Consider the following 20,133-nt stretch of genomic DNA (forward strand, 5'->3'; position numbering starts at 1 on the left):
ACCATAACTCAAACTTTACCTTCAAAAAGATAACGCAACTAAACTTTTTAAATAAATTTTAAGATTTATTATATTAAAAAAATATATTCTTTATAAATGTTCCATTATACCATTTTTTTTTATTAATTTGAGATAAGTACAAGATAGTATCTATTTAAAAATAACTCTCAATCATTTAACATTAAACATACATATCCCTAATATTCCTAGTACTCGAATCCAGACATCAAAGAACAACAATAATTCTTTTACTACCAAAATCACTTGGTTTGCACCCATTATACTAATTAGAAAATAAATAACAGAATAAAAGCATCAATGTACTAATGGGTATGGAAAACTAACATTTATTATATGTTTGGGTTCAATTTTTCAAAAGACACATTTAGCAGATACAAGAGATTATGCATCACTTTAATACTAAACATTGTTGGTTCAGAAATCAACCCCCTCACCCAGTAACAAGGAACAATACTGCATGGAATAAATTAGAAAGTCTCATACAATATATTTATATATATAGTTTATATTCTTCATTTAAAGGCAGTTATTTCCACAAAATTGAGATTTCCTCTTTCTTGCACTCCAAGTTCCGATCTACCGATGTACACCTCTCGCGCTTGGTTTAGTCAGTGCCTCGAGAAGTCTAAACATCCAACGATCTAGCATTCCTGTTTTTTTTTTAACCCAATTAAACATCCAAGGATATAAGCAATTGCAAATGGCGTAAGTTCTCTGCAATTAAGCAGGATGCAGCAAACCTGTTAAAACAAATGTACCGCCCAGAACTGCACAGAGTCGAGTGATGAAATGCAGAAAGCTCCGACGCTCTTCTTTTATCGTTACAGTGATTGGTGACAGATCATACAAAAAATAAACAGCTGAAAAAAGGGGGAAAGTAGTAAGTAAATCACTAACCAAATGGAGTAAAATCACACTTCAAACCAACCTGGCCATGTCCTATCAAACTCGTCCATAGGCGAAAAATATTCTGAGACAGAGAATTGATTTGTTGGCAAAACTTCTTTTTGAGATATATCTGTACTCAGTAGGAACTATCTGCAAGCACAGTAAAAAGAACATTAGGATGAATGGAGATGACAAAAATTTAAAATAATTAGTTCCTTGAGACAAAAAAAGAAAAAAACATAAGTGCGAGAGGTATAGAGAGAGAGAGAGAGAGAGAAAGGTCGTTCCTCCTCCGGTGAGGAATGGATTGTCTTTGTTAACAATCTAAGGGGCTGTTTGTTTACCTCTTAATGGAATCATTCAGCGCTGAATGTTAAACCGTTCAGCATTCAGCGCGTTTGTTTCGCACCTCTGAATGATTCAGTGCTGACTGATTCAGCAAAACAGTGTTGAATGATTCAGCACAAAAGTACATTCTGAATGATTCAGAGCCAGTAAACAAACAGCATGTCACATTCAGAGCTAATTCATTCAGAGCATTTGAATCATTCAGCATTTGAATCATTCAGCACTTAATCATTCTAAAATAAACAAACAGCCCCTAAGTAAGAGGGTTTCTAGAGGAGCATTAAGGAAACTATTCAATCATCATGGTCAAGTTGTGAGGGTCTTCATCCCAAATTATACGAATAAACCGAATTATAAATCTTCAACGTTCGCCTTTGTCCAGTTTGCGAAGGTCGGTAGAAGAAGGGCAATCCAGAATATTAATGGAACGTGGATTGATGGGAAGAGCGTTACGGTGGGGGTTGAAAAATATAATAACTATAGGAAAAGACAAGCTGATGATGGCAGATTCCAGACGGAAGTTAACAAGCCAGTAAGAGGTGACAAAAGAAGGTCTGAGGAAGATGTCGAGTTACCGAGTAGTCTGAGGAATGGCAGAACATACAAGGAAGTTTTGAACGTGGAGAATAGATCGAGAATCGAACAAGAAACAGGGGTTAATATGGGAGGCTCAATGCAAGCTATAAAAGGGTTGAGGGATGTATGGGAAATGCATATTCCTACAAAAGAATCAAACCGGACGAAAAGTTCTTTAACAGGGGTTATCAAATCCTCATGTTCAAGTCGAGTGAAGAGTTCTCAAAAGTGTGGATTAATCATCGAGAGGAGCTTTTATTTTGGTTTGATTGGTTGGCTCCATTGTTAAATGATGAAGGTGTTCCATTGGCGTATTGTTTGGTTGTGTTAATCGGAATCCCACTACTTAGCTGGAGTGGGTTGTTTCTGGAGAAACTTGCTGAGAGGTGGGGGGAGTTTGTGTGTATTACTGAGGAGACAAGAAATAGCGAGGACCTCTTATCAGCGAGATTATTGATCAGGGTGGCGAGCCCTTCTGATATCCCGAAAATTATTAATATAGGGTCATATGACAAATCTTTTAAAGTTCAAATTAAGTTGGGATCGGTGTATAAAAAAATTTCCGTTCTAATAGGGAAGAGATGGAAAGGGGTTTAGATGAGTGGTACAATGATGATGCTTCGTCGGAGGAAGATGAGGACGGACGTCCTGCACTGGCAGCAGCTGAACGTGGAATGTCTTCTGAGGAGGTTCGATCAAAGGTGGACACATGGCTGAATCAAGGAGATTTGAGTGGTTTGAAAGAAGTTGGTGGGGGACAGCAACTGAAACAGAAGACCTACACGGAACCTTCTATTAATTGGGTGTCAGGTTCCCTTGAAAATGGGAAAAATCCCAAAATGAAATTTGCGGGTCTTGGGTTGAGAAAAGAAGTGGACCCGGTTCCTTCAGCCCATTTGGATGACAATTGGGAATCCAATTCTCTAATTAAGAAACTAACACCTACTAATAACAATATTATGATGGTATTCAATTTTGCAACCGGTGCAAAAGTCTCCTGGTAGTCGATGTCATAGGACTAAGAAAAACCTTTAGCAACCAGCCTTGCCTTGTATCTTTCCACACTCCCATCCGAATGATATTTGACTGTGAATATCCACCTGCATCCAACAGCTCTCTTCCCTTCTGGAAAATCTGTCAAACTCCATGTCTTATTCTTTTGCAACGCTTTTATCTCCTCTTCCACGACTTTTTTCCACTGTTAATGCTTCTATCACATTTCTTGGGATTTTCACACTGTTAATGCTGGCAGTGAAGGCCTTGAAATTAGACTGTAATTTCCCATATGCAACATACTTATTTATGGGATGAACAGTGCATTTTCTTACCCCCTTCCTAATAGCAATAAGAAAATCATCAATATCAACAGTAGTAGCATCTTGGGAACCATCATTACCTTCTGTTCCAGCTGCAACAAGATCTGAATCTGGTTCTTGGCAAATGCTAGGCTGACTAATTTCTTCAGCAACATCTTTCCTTCTTCTTGAGTAAACACTGAGTTGTTTCGGTTGGGGAGTTATGGTTTTAGGGTCATTGTTAGGAGCATTTTTGGTAGTGGTGGAAGGTGTTTTGCACGGACTAGAGTGTTGAGATAAGGAGGAAGGTAATTCATCAGAGTTATTTAGGTTATTCCCATCATCCTCACTAGGAATTGGGACAGTGCTAGCTGGCTTTGGAGAGATAGTAATAGGTAAAGAAATGATAGGCTGTAAAGGAATATTGGTTTGGACAGGCTGAAATTCCTTGTAACTCTCCCCCTGAATTTATGTTCCTGAAAAATAAGGTTGGTTTTCAAAAAATGTAACATCAAAGGAGACATAGGTCTTTTTTGTGGAAGGTGAGTAACACTTGTAATCCTTCTGACTCGAAGAATAGCCCAAGAAAACGCACTTTATGGACCTAGGATCTAATTTCCCTCTGTTGTGGATATGAACAAAGGTTGTACACCCAAACACCCGTGGAGAAAGACTTGAGTTTAAATGTTTAAAATGGGGATAAAGCTGAAACAGAACCTTAGTAGGAATTTTGAAATCTAAGGTCTTACTTGGCATTCTATTGATGAGGTAAGTAGCTGTAAGAAGAGCTTCCCCCCAAAGATACTTAGGAGCATTAGCAGCAAACATAAGAAAACGAGTAACCTCTAGAAGATGTCTATTTTTCCTTTCTGCTACCCCGTTTTGTTGAGGTGTGTTGACACAAGAAGTAAGGTGAACAATACCTTTTTCCTTAAAGAAATACCCAAGGGTTTTATTCAAATACTCACTCCTATTGTCACTCCTTAGAATTTTGATTTTTGTGTCAAATTGGGTTTTAACTTTTTGATAAAAACTTTTAAAGAGATACTCAACCTCAGACTTTTCTCTCATTAAGAATACACATGTTGTCCTAGAGTAATCATCTATAAAAGATACAAACCACTTATACCCAGAAATACTTTTGACAGGAGAAGGGCCCCAAATGTCACTATGGATGATGGAAAAAGGTGTTGGCTCAAATTTGGCTGCAATATATGGTTTTCTAGTGTGTTTGGCTATTTGACAAATTTCACAGGAAAACAAAGAAGGATCTTTATTTATAAATAAGTTTGGTAACATTTTGGAAAGATAGAAAAAATTAGGATGACCTAATCTAGAGTTCCATAACATAATTTTATTGGTATTGAGATCAGAAGATAAAACTGGTTTTCTAAGAGCACTGGATAAGGCATGATTTTGAGATGCTTGACCTCCAACGGTGTACAATCCTTTGCCCAGCCTAGCACTGCCAATCACCCTCTTCGAGTCCTGTGCCTGAAAAATACAACCACCAATACCAAACACAACATTACAACCATAATCTTGAATTAATTTGCTGACTGACAACAGATTGCATGCAAGTTTAGGAACATAGAGGACATTATGAAGTAGTAGATTTTTGTTTAATGTAACAAAACCACTCCCTTTGACTGTAGTGAGAGAGCCATCTGCTATTTTTATAGAGGCTGGTAAGCTGTTTTCACTATATTCCTCCAAGAGATCAACGTTTCCTGTCATATGATCTGATGCACCCGAGTCTATTATCCATTGTACCGAGGAAGTATATGAATGATTACCTTCTGTAGCAGTATAAGCCACATTGGTAGGTTTGGCTGTCATACTGCTCAAAATCTGTTGTAGCTCCTCTATCTGTTTCTTGCTAAAACTGCTGGAGGAATCATCTTGAGAGGCAATATAGGCCTCTTTTTGAAACCTGGACCGTGTGAGCTGTCGATCGGTTGGTTTCCCGTGCAACTTCCAACATTGATCTATCATATGGCCTGGTTTCTTACAATGTTCACACCAGGGGCGATTTTTCCTCTGTTGGTTCCTAGAGGTGGAACTAGTGACAAGTGCAGAAGCATCTGTTCGCTGAACTGGTGGCACCATCAGAGATCGTCGGCTTTCCTCCCTCCGAATCTCTGAAAAAACTTCTCGGACCAAAGGAAGGGGTTTGGTGGCAAGAATCCTTCCTCTTGCTCCATCGAATTCTCCATTCAGTCCAGATAGAAACTGAAAAACTCTCCTCTGATTTGTCTGCCTATTGTAGAAGTTGCTATCTTCCTGGCACTTCCATTCATTCTTTTCATATAAGTCGATTTGCTGCCAATACTTGTTGAGAATTCCGAAGTACTGTGCGACAGTAAGGTCTCCTTGTCTGAGATCTTTAATGTGATTCTCAATCCCAAAGAGCTCCGATGTATTGTCAGCACTGGAATAAGTATCTCGCGCTGCATTCCAAATTTCTGCAGCAGTTTGGTATAGCATGAAATTATCCCCTACTTCAGGAATCATGGAATTTATTAACCATGACATTATCATGGTATTTTCACTCTGCCATGTGTTGTACTTTGAGTCTGTCTCTTCTGGAATCGGCATTGAGTCAGAAAGATAGGCGATTTTCCTTCTTCTTGTGATATATAGCCGTACGGACTGGGACCATGGTAGGTAGTTGTTTCCATTTAGTTTGTAGGAGGTTATCGGTGAGAGGAATATGAAATCTGAAAATCAGATTGATAGGAGCTGATCTGGGAAGTGATTTCAGATGCTGAGGGATCCGGATTAGCCATGAAAAAAAATAGAGTTGAACAAGAACTGATTTAAAGAGAAGCGGAAATTGGATTGATCGTTCTGCTCTGATACCATATAGAAAACAGACTGTAGAAAACAAAATAGTCTGTTATGTTTTCTTATTTCATTCAGTAGAGTATATTACATATTTATATACAAATAATGCCTCTAAACTAGAAAACTCTAAGTTAGGAAATATAATAATCCTATGAGATGCAATCCCTTGAAACAAGGGATTGAAAAACAGAGCATAATTACAGAATCTCTTAATTTAAGGAATTGAACAACACATTTCTATAATTCCTACAACTTTACATAACCTACAGATAGGTATGAGAAAATGAAGTGCATCCTCCTCTTATAAGTGAAGGATGAAAACAATCACCAACATAATATATTCCTGCTGCTTTGGAATGTTTATACGGAGGCTACAAAGGAAGAACAAAGATAGGTACGAGAAAATGAAGTGCAACCCCCTTATAAGTGAAGGATGAAAACAATCACCAACATAATATATTCCTGCTGCTTTGGATCAAGCAAACCAATCTATGTTTAACGAGGATTTCTTAAAAGGTTTATGTTGCATCTCTTCCCACCAATCGTACAATGAAATAATAAGAAATGTTGCAAAGCTCACACGGTTACTTCTTAGAAGACCGCTACAATTTTGGCTCAAGCACTAAATGAAAGAGAGATAATACTAAGGAGGTTTTAACTCTTTTACATAGTCAGCAATAGCTACAATGCATAATTGGGCCGCTAACTAGATCGACAAGTTCATCGACAGAAGACAATGACCAATTTAATGCAGAAAACAAGGATCATCAATTTGTACACTCTACTAGCAGAAATTTTGCAGGACATACAGTTCTATGAAATATTTGCCATACGCAAGTTCCTTGAAATGGCTGAGACTGGCATAAATCTTCGGTAAATCAAGAGAATGAATGGAATTCAAACCTTTATATAGTACTTGAATGTTCCACTTGTGTCACGCAAAATCCTCACAGTATCATCAAGTAGGTTGTGGATTCCTGGATATTTTGGCCCAAATGATAAATCATGAATTATATGACTTACATTGACATGCGTTGCTCCTCCAAAGATCTGTCAGCAAAGAAAAAAGGACTTCTGCTTAATTTGCAAATGACTAAAAAAGGGTCACGTGACAAGGAACTAAAGATGTTGTAGTACTTCAAAAAAAATTAAAGACGGTGTTGTAGAAATGCTAATGATTCTAGTGCCAAGAAACTACGAGAGGAAACACAGTGCATTTTCGCTCCAATTAAAATTTCAAATCGTAGGAGAAATTAATCTTCGAGGCGAAGAGCTTTCTCTCAAGCTTGACAGGTCTTAAGATCAGAATAAGGCACTTACATTTGAACCAATATAACTAAGATCTCTGATTAAAGAAATTCAGCGCCTTTTTCTCTGTAATAACGGAACATCTTCTTTCATAAAATAATAATAAATGGAAAATCTTCAACCTAAAACCTATGAAAAGCTCAACACAAGAGCATATCCTGAAATCAGATGTATAATGCACTCATTCTTGGAACAATTCACTATAAACTAAAGGAAAAAGGACCTGCTGAACACCAAAGCTCTTCCATCAGCTTCATAATACTAAATAGATTTAAAAAAATTATGACATGAAATTAGAGTGCTAAGAGAAAAACTGAAAAATTACTAACCAATTGAGCAACATAAATGTTTAACCCATGAACTGAAATGTGAAAGTTTCCAGCCACCCTCTGGACATCTAATACCCCGTAAACCTGCAGCGAATGTTAATTAATTGATTAGTAGTCCTTCCTATACACACACACACACACACATATATAGGGATAAGATCTAATTACACTGTGCAAAACTCTTTTAGTTGTACACAGATTTAGGACCGTTGGATGAGTGAAAATAGACGATTGAGATTAACAATAGGAAATGAGAAGATATTCATGGGAACAAAAACAAGGAGTTAATCTCAGCCATCTATTTTCACTCATCTAACAGTCCTATATTTATGTATAACTAAAAGAGTTTTATATTGTGCAACTGGATTTTAACCCATATATATATATATATATATATATATATATATATATATTTCTGACTCTCTGCTGATCCCAAAAAATAAAACTAACCGCTTAGTTAAAGAGCTTATAGGTTTAATTAAGGAAATTTTATATGATAAATACCCGACATCCTTCTGTATTTTCCAATGCTTGCTTCGTCTTCTTGATCAGTTTTTCTGCTTCTTCATCAAAACCGAATGCATGGAGCTTCTTAACAGAATCATCATGATGCTCTTTCTCATCATCTGGTTACATTCGTTCCGAGAAATTTATTATTTAAATTGCTGACTTATTGCCTTGGAGAAACATAACATAAAGACAATCTCTCTTTTTCTTTATACATATAAGACATGAACTGAAAACCATCAAAACAAAGTTATGGGAATTATATATCCATAAATTTATGCTTTAATGTATCCTAACCAAAAACAAGGAAGCCCCATATTTATCCTAAACAAAATCTGCTAAGCAATTAGGTATTTCCAAGAAAGGGTAACAATAATTTTTTAAAAAAAATACACTCTACAACTTGGCAAATTGGCTTAAGCACAAGTCACAAATATTTGCCTTAATAAATCACTGAACATGCTTATACTTTATTTTCAAAGCAATCCACATCTTTCATTGAAAGAGTCAAGCATGATTGTTTTCCATTACATACCATCTATACTAATAAATTCAAGTGTTCTAAGAAGACCTTCACAATAACAGCAACAAGAACATGGGTGAGGAAGAAAAAGCGCAACAATGGAGAAGTTAGATCTTTCGCACCAGTCAAATTTAATTAATCAATAAGCCAGACCTCTAGATTGAACCCAACCCAATCACCTCAAAGAAACAGCCGCCTTGTAAACTACGAGGATCTATAAAAGAAAAAAAAATCACACCCAACTACTGACAGCCTAACTGATATGACCCGTTACCGATATTCTTAAAACAAATACTTTATGAATTAAGCAAATATCATTACTCCGGTCCTCACCCCCCCAGTTTCCATCTTTTTAAGATTTCAAACTTCTTTGACTTTATAATAGATATCTGATATTAGTTGATGGCAGCCCTTGACAGAGGCTTGGTGAGCAAAAACATTTTACATCTAGTTAATGAATAAAAATATTCAACATAAGGGGAGTTCCCAGTACATTAGTTTGAAGATGGAAGCCCAACTTCAAAAATAGCTCATTTTGCATGAGAGGAAAATTTATAAGAATCAAAACAACCCTGCAGAAGAGAGAGAATGAGCGCGATAGGTAGAGAGAGAGCGAGAGTAATTTCGAAAAAATCCAGCGTTCGTGATGAGGAATGGACAGTGTTCATTGATAATCTTAGTAAGAGTGTTTCACGAGGGGTGTTAAAGAATTATTTTAGTCCTTTTGGTCAGATTCTGAGGATTTTCATCACCCGTTTTTTAGAAAACCCAAACTATAAGTCCTCTACTTTTGCATTTGTCCAATTTGCTGGTGAGGAAAGTAGAAACAAGGCAATCCAGTTCGTGAATGGGAAGTGGATTGATGGGAGAAGAGTCTCAGTAGGAATTGCTAAGTATCAAAAGGTGAAGAGGAAGGAAACTGCGAAGGGGAAGAGGATGTTGGAGATCAAGTCGGGGGAAAGGGATACTTCATGATCTGGGAGGATAGCTGAGTTGTTGAGAAGCATGATAGATGGCAAATCGTATGAGGATGTGGTGAACTCTGAATTTAAGGTGAGAAGTGAACCTATATCAGGGGCAAAATTGGAGGCTAACAAGCAAAATGCAACTGGTGTGAGGAACGTTTGGGAGATGCATATTCCATCAGACAATTCGAAATGGGTGAAACGTTCATTAACAGGGATTATGAAATCTTCTTTCGACCATGACTCGTTGAAGGAAGCTTTGGAGATAGCGAGTATGGAAGTTCAGGTGGTTAGATGGGGTTATACATGGAATGCATGCATCATTACTTTCAATTCGGTGGAGGAGTTCTCTATGGTTTGGACGAATAAAAAGGAAGAGTTGTTCATGTGCTTAGATTGGTTGGCTCCAGTTTTGAACAAGGAGGGTGTTCTGTCGTCCCTTTGCCAGATAGAGTTATTTGGATTGCCTCTACTGTGTTGGAATGAGGCATTCTTAAGAAAACTTACTGAGAAGTGGGGTCAGTTTTTATATTTTAATGAAGATCAAGAGAGCAGATCGGACCTCTCGTCGGCGAAAGTTGCTCAGGGTGGAAAGTCTTTATGATGTTCCTGAAACGGTCATGATAGGCTCGTATGGAAGATCGTTCAAAGTTAAGACCTCATTGGGGTCTGTTGTGAATAAACCAGAAGAAGAAGAGGGGAGGAAGAAGATGGAGAAATTTTCAAAAAAAAAGGAACAGTGGTTATATCATGTCTAACGAGGGAGATGGCAGTTGTCCTACTCTGGATGCAGATAGGGATGAGTTCACAGAGGATGCTAGGCGTAAAGTTATTTCTTGGTTGAATTATGGGCAGAATAGTGGAGTGAATGGAGTCAGTGGGGGACATGTCCAATCGGGTAAGTCAACAACAGATAATTCTGATTGTGGGTTGTCAGGTTTCTTGGAAATTAGGACAAGCCAGAATGATAATCACATGGGCCTGGGTTTGAGAGATAAAATTGACTCGGTGGACTTAGTTCAATATGAGGACAATGAGGTTGCTTTATCATCAATTAAAAAATTGGTTCCTAATGGGACTGCATTTAATTTAAAATGGGTTGGGGATAAGTTTATCTTGCAGCCCAATGCCATTTCTGAAAATCAGTTGCTTGCTTCTGAGGAGAGGGAGGTTAGGGTAATGAAAGATAATTCACAGGGGGAGAAGGAAGTGCTTCCAAGCAAATAGGGTGTTGTAATGAGTAAAGAAAAGTATGTTGGCACGAAAAGTCTGGATGGGGATCGCATTTCCAGTTTACAGATTCATAATGGAGAGAGGAGCAAATTTTCAGTTGATCAATCGGAAGGTTTAAAGAAGATGAAGGTCATGGAGGATAGTCTGTGTAACTTCATTGAGGAAAGCTTCTCAAGTTCGAGAGGAAGGATTAGGAGCAATGAGTACCAAGAGGGAAGTATTGCAGGTCCTAAGAGGGTCGATCAGTTTAAAGCAAAGGAGATTCATCTAGTTCCTATTGAACATCAGGATCAGTCTATTCCTCGGTCTAAAAGTCTTGTTAATCAAAGAAAGTTGAGAATTGCTCCACGTTGTTCAGGAAGTGTATGTTTGGATACTGAAGTGTCTATCAACTTTTTTGATAGAGTGTATAGAAGGGTTTGGAGAAGTATGGTCAGAGATTCATTGGAACAAGTTAGGGAGGCATCTCAGTCTTCCTAATCTTCTGTTAGAGCTAGGAATGAAGCTGCTGCTACTAGGGAGGTCTGTGAACTGTTGGGGATTACCTTTAAAGGGGGCAGCAATTATTAGAGGAGGAGATTTTTAAGATGGAGATGAAGGGGTCTTCAAGGAGATCCTGAAGGTTTCTCGGGTTGGGTGTGGAATTTAGGATTTTCATTTCAAATGTCAAAGATAAAAGTGATCACATGGAATATTAGAGGTCTTGGGAGAAGAGAAAAAATCATAGTGGCCAGACTTGTTAATAGAGAGAAGTCGTTCATCTTATTTTTACAGGAGTCAAAACTAAATGTTTGTAATAGTGGTCTATGGAGGAGGTTAGGGGGTAATCTATTGAAAGGTCATATCTTTAATCCAGCTGAGGGTTCTGCAGGTGGTTTGATAAGTTTGTGGAATGAGAATTTTTTTGAGGTCAGTGCAGAATATAATCAGAACAAATTCATAGCATTATCAGGGAATTTAAAGCTGTACAACTTTGATTGTGTTTTAATTAATGTATATGGTCCGGCAGTAGAGGCGGCGGATAAAGAGGAATTCTTTAGGGAGCTGATGTGTTTTGTACAGAGTTTGAATCTGCCAGTTTGCATAGGGGGGGATTTTAATGCTTATTTGGATACAGAGGAGAAATGTTGTGTTGCACAAAATTGGCATTCCTTGGATTTGTTTAGATCCTTTGTTCAACACTTTAATCTTATGGATTTACCATTAGTTGGGGGAAGATATACTTGGTGCAATAATAGAGAGTCTCTGACTTGGGTAAGGCTGGATCGGTTTATTTTTAGTGGTTCATTCCTAAATCAGTTTCCTAATGTGATCCAAAAAATGCTTCCCAAATCCCTTTCGGGCCATAATCCCATAATGTTAGTAGAAGAATGTAATAATTGGGGACCTAAGCCTTTTCGATTATTCAACTATTTGCTAGAGGAAGAAGGGTTTGTTGAGTTGGTTGAAAATTCATTGTCTAATGTGAAGAAAGCTAATGGTCGAGGGGTCTATTTAGTTTACTTCGAGGAACTAAACAAAATATCAGGAATAGGCCAAATACGAGTCTCAAGGGGATTTCTGAAGATATTTCTCAGCTAGAAAGCAAGATAAATGGTCTGGAATTGAAGTTACAAGGAGGAGGGATTTCCATCCAAGAACGGGATTTGCTAATTCGATCTAGGAACGAACTGTGGAAGTTGCACAGGAGGGAAGAGAGTATTTGGTTACAAAGATCAAGACTGAAGTGGATCAAGGAAGGGGATAGGAATAAAAAGTTTTTCCATTTAACATCAATTAATAGAAACAGAATGAAGGCAATTTCAGCTTTGAAAGTGGCTGATGAAGAGATTTATGATCGGGATAGGCTGAAAAACTGTCTTTGAGTATTTTAAGCAGAATTACAGTTCACAAGCTACGCTAGAGGTAGAGGACATTAATCTTAATTTTGTAAAATTATCAGAGGAGCAGAAGATTGGTCTGGAGGTGAAATTTTCAGAACAAGAAGTTTGGGAGGCAGTGTTTCATTCGAACAGTTCCAAAGCCCCGGGTCCAGACGGTTTCACGATGGGGTTTTTTAAGAAATTATGGCATATTATGAAGGACCATCTTATGAAGTTTGTGGATGACTTTCACAGAGGAAGGAGTTGGGAGCATGGGGTCAATCATGCTTTTATTACATTGATCCCTAAGAAACTAAATCCTGAAGGCATTGAAGATTACAGACCTATAAGTCTAGTTGGCAGCCTGTACCAAATTATCTCCAAAATCTTATCGAGAAGACTGGTTTCGGATATTAAAGATTTGATCAGCCCATCGCAGTTCGCCTTTATTCCAGATAGGCAGCTGCTGGATTGTGCTTTTATGGCCAATGAATATATTGATTATTAGAGGAAAAAAGGAAGAAAAGGAGTGGTTTTTAAAGTCGATTTTCAGAGAGCCTATGATTCAGTGGAATGGCCAATTATTTTGAGATTATTGAAGGTAATGGGTTTTAGGGACAAATGGATCTCTTGGATGGATTATTGTATTTCTTCTGCTTCAATATCGGTTCTAGTTAATGGATCTCCTACACAAGAATTTCATATGGGCAAGGGGTTGAAACAAGGTTGTAGTTTGTCCCCTCTTTGTTTAACATTGTTGGTGAGCTCTTAAATTTAATGTTGAGTAAGGTTGTTGTTCTTGGCCTTTTCGAAGGGTTCAATATCGGTAAGGATGGGAATCTTTTTAATTTGACACATCTCCAATTTGCAGAGGATCTAATCATATTCTGCAGAGACTCCTCAACCCAAATTCTTAATATTAAGAGAGTTTTGAGGGTGTTCAGCTTAATTACAGGGCTTCATCTTAATATGTCCAAGAGTAAATTGTTTGGGGTTAATATGGCAGAGGACAGTTTATAAGAATTTGCACTGGAAGCAAGTTGCGGGGTTGGATCTTTTCCTATGACTTACCTAGGTATACCGATAGGAGCAAATAAAAATTCTGAGCTATTGTGGGAGTCAGTTTTACAGAAAGTCTACACGAGATTAGCAGGTTGGAAAGCAGCCTCTCTATCGATGGCTGGAAGATTGGTGTTGGTAAAATCGGTGTTGTCATCCTTACCTATTTTCTACCTCTCTATTTTTAAAATTCCGGTTAAGGTTAATCAGAAACTAAATTCAGTAATGGGCAGATTTCTTTGGGTTGAAGTTTCAGACAAGAAAAGGGTTCATTGGGTGAATTGGAATACGGTATGTCAACCATTTGAAGAGGGTGGCTTAGGAGTCTTGGACTTGAGTTTGGTTAATAGAGTTTTGCTTGGGAAATGGGTTTGGAAGTATGCAAATGAGAAAGACTCTCAATGGAAAAAATTAATTTGTTGTACGCATAATGTCAGTAAGTTATCTTTGTCAATAGGCAAAGCTGTTTCTCCTCAAGATTTTTGGTTATGGAGAGGGATTCTAAGTCACTATGAGAAAAAGGACGAGATAGGAGAGTGTTTGAGGTCCAATTCGAAGATACAAGTGGGGAACGGTAGGTCAATTGAGTTTTGGAATGATGTTTGGGTCAATGGATCTTCTTTAAAGATTCAATTCCCTAGGATTTTTGCCCTTTCGATTAATAAAAGGGGTAAAGTGGCTGAATTTGGTGGCTTTGAAATTAATGGTTGGGTTTGGAACATTCAGCTAAGGAGAAATCTTTGTGACTGGGAATTTGAGCAGTGGTTTTCCTAAATGCGTTTGATTCAGAACATAGTCTTAAATGAATCTGTGGATGATTTTCTGGCGTGGTCGGGGAAAGGTGAAGGTTTGTATTCGGCAAAATCGTGTAGACTGACTATTTCAAGCAGAAATGGAACTTCTTTTCAGTGGAAGAAATGGGTGTGGTCTGGAATGGCTCCTCCTATAGTGGAAACATTTCTATGGCAGATTACTCACCAGAAATTGGCAGTTATAGTGGAATTGAAGAAAAGCGGGATTACTATAGAATATGTTATGTGTCCTTTATGTCATAAATATGAGGAAACAATCCATCATCTGTTTATTTCTTGCTCGGTTGCAGAGGAGTTGTGGTATAGATTTCTAAGATTGTGGGATATCTCTTCAGTTATGCCCCAAGAACCTTCTTCCCTTCTTTGTTCGTGGTCTTATCTAAGGGAGCATTCTACTATTTGGAAGTTTATTCCAGGAGTCGTTCTATGGTCTTTATGGAAAGCTAGGAACTCGGTGGTGTTTGAAAATTGGAAACTAGACACTTCATCTCTGTTCTTCATTTCCAAGTTTAGATTAGCTAAATGGTTTTTAACGAAATTCCCTCATGTTAATATTCAGGTTGACCTACTGGTAGGGGATCCATCGATGGCAGATAGATTTCCTACTAAATCCTATAAAAGGAAGAAGGCTATTTACTGGTCTCCGCCTCCTACTGATTTCTTTAAATTCAATGTTGATGAAGCCGTGAGAGGTGATGGGCTGCAGGGTGAAATTGGTGGAGTCTTGAAAGATTCGAATTGTTATATTTTAAACTCATTTTCTATTGCGGTGGGTCCTGGTCCTCCTATGTTAGCTGAGCTGAAAGATATTAAACAAGGAATTGATTTATTCCTTTCTTCTGAATGGGCATCGAAGGGTAGATTAATCCTAGAGAGTGATTGTAAAACAGCAGTTGATTGGATTTTGTTGCTATTTTCTGCCCCTAAGTTTTTCAGTACTTTGGTTGGGGAAATTGGGACCTTAGTTTCTGCTAGGGGTATTATTGTTAGATGGATTCCTAGGAGTTACAATTCGGAGGCAGACAAGTTAGCTAAGGAGGGGATTGGTTGATGTTTATAGCTTTATGGTTGGTTTGGTTTGTATATTATTTCGGGAAGTTTATTATGTAAGATGTAAGATTATGTAATTCTTGTTTATTAATAAGATGAGGTACTATTTTCCTCCTTCCGATAGTTGCCTCTTCCAAAAGAGCCAACTAAGAAGAAGGTTTTTAATGAGACCTCCTATTCCTATCAAAAAAATAATTATTCAACCCAAAATAAAAGGAAAAGAAAAAGGCAGAGTATTGACAATCATCAACATGTGCAAATGATGTTGCTTGCTTGATACAAATAACAGCCTCAAGATAACATAACCATATATTGTAAGCATGGATGCAGCTCCAAAAAAACAAATTAAAGCTGGTATAGGTTGATTTTCAGGTTTTGTGTAGTGGTTAAAGGTGTTGTGCCTTGGTTGTTCTTCTGAAGGGAGTTTTAGGTCATGTGTTATGTAATCAGAGTTATGGTTTAAATGTTATGTTGTTAGCAGTTAGATGTTTAGGTGTGCAGGTGTATTATTGTTCACATTAATAAAAGTTAGAGGCACTCTTTTCCTCTTCCTATGTCCTTCATGTTATGTTTGTAACATGTAGGATATGAAGGGGGGTTTTTAATGAGGCCTAATATTCTATCAAAAAAATTAGAACCATGAGGCAGATGACACCAAGGAGAATACCATGATTGTGAGTAGCATGATCTTTCTCCACAAGGTCAGACAAATATTCAATGCCAATGATATGACCATAACTGTCCAGGCGAAGCTGCAGGAAGTCTAACACAGTTAGCTAGATAACAGACGAGGAAATCTAACCACAAACCCCACATTCATCTCTAAAGGAGGTAGAGGGGCTTTTTAAGAAGAATGCTGCATTCAGTAGTACACAACTATCATTAAGGCAATAAAGACTACAGAAAAGAAGCATTGTCTTACTTTCCATATGTTGGTATCAAGATCCACTTCGTGCTTTCCTGACATGTCAACAGCATCAACACTTACGACTGCAAAATTAATTTCATAGAGCAACAATCATTAATATTCCAAATATAAGATAGAAACAAAACCTACAAATAGAAGGAGGATTTTCACAAAAGGAGGCGGACTAACCATCACAAGGCAATGAAGGAAATGTCATGTTAATCTGAATTGGAAGCGTTTCTCCACGTGTCAAGTCTACAGACATCTGTGAAATACTTATTCAGTTTGACATCTCGACTAACTTTAATCAAAAACTATTAATGGCATCGCATCACTGGCAACGGAATTCGATCACATAGCTAACTCAGAAAGGTAGGAGAGCAAATCAACTTGTTTAAGAACTTAAGTTGCTAGGGTGCTGTTGTTAATATAGAAGAGTTTATAGAAAACTGCATTCATGGAACTTGAGGTGAGTTGGGCTAGGGAATCGTGGGATTCTAAAGTGAAAGGTTTATATTTCAAAAAGTGGCGGTTGAGTTAAAACTGTTATTAGATAATGACTGTATGCAAACGACGTCAAAATTGCTGTAAGTTGACTTCGGCATGCCTAGTATCTGGGAGAAGATAGAGATTTGATTTGCTGATATATAAAGCATTTTTTTTATAGAAATATATAAAGCATTTATAAAATAACTAAATAAAAAGAAAGCATTAGATAAAAGCATTCACTGTCTTGAAGAAGACTCCTCTTACACCAAAGATTATCCAACAATAGAACAAATGACTTGGATGCCAATAAGTAAATCAGAATACAACAGGCGCTGACAAAGAGAAATAAACATAATTCTACCCATAAACATAAGAGATAATGTCACATCTGGTACTTGTATTTTGATAAAATGTTCAATGCATTTCTTGTACTTTTAAAATGTCTAATATGGTACATTGACAAAATGTCTAATGTGATACATGTACTTTTAAAATATCCAAAGCAGCACTTGTACTTTGACAAAATATCCAATATGATACTTAAACTGTTATTCCATGTATTATTATGGCACATGAGGTTAACAACACTACAAGACAAATCAGACAAATAAATCAATGAACATTTGATATATGGGAATTTTTGTCAAATCAGTAAATGCACGTGGATATTATAATATTATGTGAAAAATATAAATAAAACAAAAAGGAAATGATTTTTTCCAAATTTGTATTGAACTTATTTTCTTGTGTTTGGGTGTTGGATGTGAATTTCTTCAATGGATTGAAGTGATAGATAACGGAGAGATTGAAAGTACAAATGAACATGAAGAAAGGAGATACCTAAGGTGGTTTTTACCCTGGATGTATTTTCTGTTTTAGTAATAAAATTTGGGAACTCTTTTCCTCATTCCAATGCCCGTTGAGATACCTATGTAGCTTGACTGTTAAGAAGGGGTTTTTAACGAGGCCTTTTCCTATAAAAAAACATGAAGAAAAGAAAAAGGAGATACCGATTTGAAAAAAAAAATTGTGTGCCAAATATTTACTGGCTGGTTTGGCACCTAATACTGATGTTAACTCCAAGTACTACAATGATAGACAGAATGATCATTCAAGCACCACATTGGATATTTTATCAAAGTACGGGTACCACATGGACATCTAAAAAGAACATGTACCATGTTAGACATATTGTCAAAGTACAGGTACCAAATGGGACATCATCCCTAAACATAATGATGTCTCCCCGAGCTTTGCCCATCATTCTCCCTAGGTGGCATTGAAGCACATTTCGCCAGAAGACAAGATTCAATCGTGCCCTTGGCACATTAAGCCTCTATGACACCCTTTGTAAAGAAAGGAAAGATTAGGACCCAGAAAGTCTAAAGCTAAGCATGTTAATTTGAGTTGCTTCTATCCAAGGTTAGAAAATTCAACAAAACAACAATGCATCATTCCGTCCCAACAATTTACCCACAAAAAACAGGTAGTGAAAGTAATGAAAATTAGAAAAATACAAACCTCATGAACGATGTATATTGATAGATAATACGTAAGCTCGTGAATAAACAGCGTGGCCATTATCACTAAACCAACAATCGAGACTATAATACAGAATTTTACCCCAAAAAAAGAGAGAGAAAGAGAAGAGATTAGCAATTGTTTTGATGAAGAAGTAACATCATTTTGGATTAAATATAACTAAACAAACAGGAAAAGAGAGATAATTCACCAAGTGCTCCCGATTGTGTCTTCTGCAACAAATGTTCCTCCGCACGAGGAAAAGCGTCTAGGCTTTTTATAACTTGCTTCACGCCCATCTTCCTCCTTTTACCAATTTTCTCAGAAATTAAACAAAAGGACGTGAGAATTGATGAGACACCTAAGATATTGAAATCAATGGATAGTAAATAAATTGTGGGTATTGTAACCCAGAAGGGATTAAAAGGAAATGAAGAAGTAAACATAAAAGGACTTGAGGAACCAGAAATATTGAAATTATTGGTAGGGGTCAGAGAAGAGAGAGGAACAAATATATCAAAATAGATGTAAATAATAAAGTATATACCAAATCAGGAGATTGCGGTGAACGGATTCCGTCCGCAGTCAACTCCAACGCCAATATAAAACTTGGTCAAAATCAATAGCTTTTCTTTCCCATTTTTAAAATTTGATATTATAAATTTGTTAATATTAGATATGTTAAAGATAATTAATTGATTTTTCATTTAAAAAAAACTACTGATCACGAAATTTTGTTTATTATAATTATTAATCAATATGACTGATTTTTCATTTTAAAAAAACTACTGATCACGAAATTTTGTTTACTATAATTATTAATCAATATGACTGATCTTTCATTTTAAAAAACTACTGATCACGAAATTTTGTTTACTAATTAATTTAAGGATAAAATATAGTAATGGTCACTGAACTTTTCTAAAGCTTTCATTTAGATTCTCCAACTTTTAAAACTTGCAATACAATTCTTCAACATTTAGTCCGTTTGAAATATGGTCTCTGACCGTTACACTGCCGTTATACATTTGTAATATGGTCACTGAACTTTTCAGATACTTGCATTTAGGTCCCTCAACTTTTAAAACTTGCAACGTAATCCTCAATTTCATTATAAACCCCAAATTTCAAAATAATTCAATTACATTTTAAACCCTAATTTTAAAATACATTAATTTAGGGTTTAGAATATAATTAAAATATTTTAGAATTTGGGGTTTAGAATGTAATTGAAGTGTTTTGGAATTTTGATCATGAATTTATTATTTGATAGTGTTTACTTCAATATAAATTTGAGGTTTGTTACATGCACATCCAGCGGCTGCCACACTTTGAACATGAAAAGTGCATCTATCACGTTTACTGCATAAACCGTCGAAGTAAAAGTAACAAGGACAATTTGTCTTGTTCGCAGCTGTCACACTTTGGTATGACAATCCAATAAGTTTGGATGGAACTTGAGTATGCACATCCAAAAACTGTGAAAGTAGTAAAGAGTTTTAGTTCATAGGACTACAACATACAACCAAGCAATAACTAAAATAAATCAAGAATATTGTAACACCCCAACCCGGATACGAATCTGAGGTGTCA

At 36.8% G+C, this 20,133-nt stretch overlaps 1 pseudogene; it reads right to left on the bottom strand.

The window, feature by feature from the left end:
- Nucleotides 1-450: 450 nt before the first annotated feature.
- Nucleotides 451-18,999, bottom strand: LOC120138391 (annotated as a pseudogene).
- Nucleotides 19,000-20,133: the final 1,134 nt, after the last annotated feature.

Source organism: Hibiscus syriacus, unplaced genomic scaffold (genome assembly GCF_006381635.1).
Source record: "Hibiscus syriacus cultivar Baekdansim isolate YM2019G1 unplaced genomic scaffold, ASM638163v2 tig00110691_pilon, whole genome shotgun sequence".
Taxonomy (NCBI): Eukaryota; Viridiplantae; Streptophyta; class Magnoliopsida; order Malvales; family Malvaceae; genus Hibiscus; species Hibiscus syriacus.